The sequence below is a fragment of the Nematolebias whitei genome, chromosome 2 (assembly GCF_014905685.2).
Source record: "Nematolebias whitei isolate Nwh7 chromosome 2, NemWhi1, whole genome shotgun sequence".
Classification (NCBI taxonomy): Eukaryota; Metazoa; Chordata; class Actinopteri; order Cyprinodontiformes; family Rivulidae; genus Nematolebias; species Nematolebias whitei.
The window spans coordinates 56,038,529-56,043,105 of record NC_056499.1 but is presented as its reverse complement, the minus strand read 5'-3'; positions in this window follow the sequence as shown (position 1 = coordinate 56,043,105).

Below are 4,577 nucleotides of genomic sequence, written 5' to 3'. Positions count from 1 at the left end.
TCATTTTGTATCACGGACTTATCCTTACCCCTGAATCTGATTCCCACAGATTCATTTCCCCAATTAGTCTTTTTTCCCCCTGCATCTACTAACCTTTATCTTTTAATTGCAAGCCTGTTGGACTCCGTTCCAGTGGACCTTAACATCAGTCTACTTCTACTGGCAGCCCGCCACTACAACACTACCCAATCAGAAGATCGGAACCAGCCCAGAACCGGACCAACTCCAGAGTTTACTTTAGTTCACAATAAATCTTTTAACCCTCTCAGTGGTTGTTGTTGTTGTTTGCGATCCGGCCTCTGGTTCATGACAGTAGAATCTGGCCATTATGGATCCAACACCAACCCGAGAGTGGTGCTCTAAGGTAGAAGGGGCTGTTAGTAAACTTGAGAAAGGGCTTCAGGAAATGGTTGTTTCTCTTCAAGTTTTGTCCCAACAGTCAAACCAAGTCATCAACCAAACCCTGTTGACTCCTGCACCAAGAGAACCACGGTTAGCCCCCGTGAGCCTGAGCAATGTCGACCATTTTTGACTCAGTGTGACATTCAATTTCAATTGCAACCTTCATGTTTTCCCACTGAGCATGCTAAAGTAGCTTATGCTGTCTCACTTCTCGCTGGAAGAGCCAAGACGTGGGGCACTTCTGAATGGTTAAAAGGTGGCGTGGTATGTCGTAATTTTTCTGAATTTTCCAAAGAGTTGTGTCGGGTTTTTGACCCCATCCTCCCTGAGAGAGAGGCAGCCCGAAGAATTTTTGATATTAAACAAGGCAAGGATTCTGTAACCAAATACATCATTCACTTTCACTCTGTTTCAGCAGACAGTCATTGGGATGAACACGCACTCACTGACGCCTTCTTCAGGGGGCTTAATGAAGATGTTAAGGATGTGCTGGCAACAATGGACTATCCCTCATCCCTACGCCAGCTGGAGGAGGTGGCCACCCGTGTTGACCTTCGCCTGCGTGAGCGTGACCGTGAACAGAGTCGAGGCAAGGCCACAGCCATGTCCAGAACCAGACATCACCTTGTGGATCATGAACCTAAAACGGAACAAACCAAGAGCCCTCAGGATCCTCTGTATGCTACGGAACCCATGCAACTAGGAAGAAGTCGTCTGACCACCCAGGAACGAGAACATCGGAGGAGGTACCATCTCTGTTTTTATTGTGGTCAAGGCGGTCATGATTGTCATCATTGTCCAGTAAAAAGACCAGGCTCAGCAGGAGAAGAGAGGCTCCTGTTGAGTCTTAGTCATAAGATCAAGTCCTCTCCACCTATCTTGTCCAAGTCCAAGGTCAAGTTCATAATAAAGGGTGGTCAACCCGTCATCGTCTCAGCTTTTATTGATTCAGGGGCCGACACGGAATTCATTGATAAAACCTTTGCCAAATCCATAGATCTGACCATTGTTCCATCACCTAACAACCATAAGGTCCTCACTTTAGATGGTCATCCTTTAAGTCAATCTAGTCTTGAAACTGTTCCAGTCACCATGGTGTCGGCCAACAACCATTCGGAACTGATCAGATTCATTGTTATTGATTCACCCCAACTCCCAGTGGTTTTAGGGTCCACTTGGTTACGTAAACACAACCCCCAAATCGATTGGAGGAACCAAGAGATTGTAGGATGGGCTAATGAGTGTTATTCTACATGTATTCAGAGCCAACCCAGTTCACCAGCCCTTGTCACAGCCAATGAAGAGACCTATCCTAATCTAAGTCAGGTACCTAAAGAGTACCATGATTTGAAAGAGGTCTTTAATAAATCAAAAGCTACGTCCCTTCCGCCACATCGTCCATACGATTGTGGTATTGACCTGATCCCAGGTTCTACCCCCCCCTCGGCGTAGATTATATTCTTTGTCTGGTCCCGAGCAAGAGTCCATGAGGAAATATATAACAGAGTCCCTCCAAGCTGGTATCATTAGACCTTCAGCATCCCCCGCTGGTGTAGGTTTTTTCTTTGTAGGGAAGAAAGATGGGTCACTTCGTCCATGCATTGACTATAGAGAACTTAACAAAATAACCATAAAGAACAAGTATCCTCTGCCCCTCATGAACTCTGCTTTTGATATAATCCAAAATGCTAAGATATTCACCAAACTGGATCTTCGCAACGCTTACCATTTGGTCAGGATACGGCAGGGAGATGAATGGAAGACGGCTTTTAATACCGCAGATGGCCATTATGAATATCTTGTTATGCCATTCGGACTCACCAACGCTCCTGCCGTTTTCCAAGCCCTGGTTAATGATGTCCTTCGTGACATGATTAACATTTACGCTTTTGTTTACCTTGATGACATACTTATCTTTTCACAAGATAGCATTTCTCACCGTCGCCATGTCAGAGCTGTCTTAACCCACCTTTTACAGAACAACTTGTTTGTCAAGGCAGAGGTGTGCTTTCCACCAAGTGTCCACCTCATTCCTTGGGTTCAACATTTCTCCAGGTCAAGTATCCATGGAACCCGGGAAGGTATCAGCGGTGGTGGATTGGCCCAAGCCCAAGGATCGTAAACAGCTGCAAAGGTTTCTCGGTTTTGCAAATTTTTATAGGAGGTTCATTAAGAACTACAGTTCAGTTGCAGCTCCTCTTCATTTTCTCACCTCATCTAAGACCAAGTTCATCTGGGACTCCGTTGCCAACCAATCATTCCAGAAGCTCAAAACATTGTTTTCCTCTGCTCCAATCTTGCACTCTCCAGACCCCGAGAAACAATTCATTGTGGAGGTCGATGCATCCAGCACCGGGGTGGGCGCCATCCTCAGTCAGCGCAGCACAGATGGTAAGATCCACCCCTGTGCTTACTTCTCCAGGGCACTCTCCCCCGCTGAGAGAAACTACGATGTGGGAGACCGTGAGCTTTTGGCAGTCAAGATGGCCCTGGAGGAATGGAGGCACTGGCTGGAAGGTGCGAAGGAGTCCTTTTTTGGTATGGACCGACCATAAAAACCTGGAGTACCTTCGCACAGCAAAGAGACTCAATCCCCGTCAGGCCAGGTGGGCTATGTTTTTCTCTAGGTTCAGTTTCACCCTCTCTTACAGACCCGGGCCCAAGAATGCCAAGCCGGATGCCCTGTCCCGGGTCTTTGAGGTCAAGGAAGGGCCCTCAGAAGAGGTCGAGTTCATCCTGCCTGAGACCGTACGTCTTTCTTTGACTCAATTAGAACTCGATCTCCAACAAGTCCAACTCTCCGAGCCACGTCCACCCACCTGTCCTAGGGGGCGCCTGTTTGTCCCCAATCAAAAGGTAAAAGAGGTTCTTGAATTATGCCATTCATCAAAGTTGTTCTGTCACCCAGGAATCACCAAGACCCTCCAACTCATTCACGCCCGATTCTGGTGGGCTACGCTTACGGAGGACACCAAGCACTTTGTCAAGTCATGTCCCGAATGCAATCGTGCCAAGTCTTCCAATCGCCCACCTGCCGGACTGCTACGACCCCTGCCAATTCCTTCACGCCCATGGTCACATATTGCTATGGACTTTGTGACTGGATTACCCCCATCTGAAGGTAATTCAGTGTTATTGATCATTGTGGACCGTTTTTCTAAAATGGTCCACCTGGTTCCTCTCCCCAAGTTACCTTCTTCCAAGGAGCTCAGCGTTATCATGGCCAAGGAGGTTCTCAGGCTCCACGGGCTCCCCCAGGACATTGTGTCTGACCGAGGTCCCCAATTCATTTCCAAGTTCTGGAGGGAGTTTTGCAACCTGCTAGGGATCTCGGTCAGCCTCTCGTCAGGTTTTCATCCCCAAACAGATGGACAATCTGAGCGTACCAACCAGGAGGTGGAGACCAAGCTTCGGCTCCTCTGCGAGGGGGACCCGAGGAAATGGACGTCCAACCTCCCTTGGATTGAACAAGCAATCAACTCTCTTCCATCCTCTACATCAGGTATTTCACCCTTTCATGTTGTCTATGGATTCCAACCCCCTGTTTTTTCAGTCCAGGGGAGAGAAGCTCGAGTTCCCTCTGCACGACTCGCAATTTTACGTTGCCAGCGAGTCTGGAGAAAAGCCAGGAGAGCCCTAATTTTGGCCACCAAAAGGTACGTTCGGGGGGCTAACCGCAGGAGAACGCCTCAACCATTGTACAAGGTGGGCCAGAAAGCGTGGCTCTCCACCAAGGACCTTCCTCTCCGTGTGGAATCTAAGAAACTAGCACCACGTTTCATTGGTCCTTTTCTGATTACCAAAATAATCAATCCTGTCTCTGTTCGTTTACAGTTACCCAGGTCCATGCGCATTCATCCAACGTTTCATGTCTCAAGACTCAAGCCATTTGTCCTGCCACGTTTTCGACCCACCACCGATCTCCCACCACCCGCCCGACTCATTCAGGGGAGCCCAGCCTACACGGTCCGACGCCTTCTTCGATCCAGAAGGTGGGGGAGAGGACTCCAGTATCTGGTAGACTGGCAAGGGTACGGCCCGGAGGAACGTTCCTGGGTGCCCTCACGCAATATTCTGGACAAAACCCTCATTAGAGACTTTCATCGACTGAACCCTCTCCAGCCTGGTGGTCCTTCAGGAGCCGGACCTTGAGGGGGGGGTTCTGTCATAGCTCT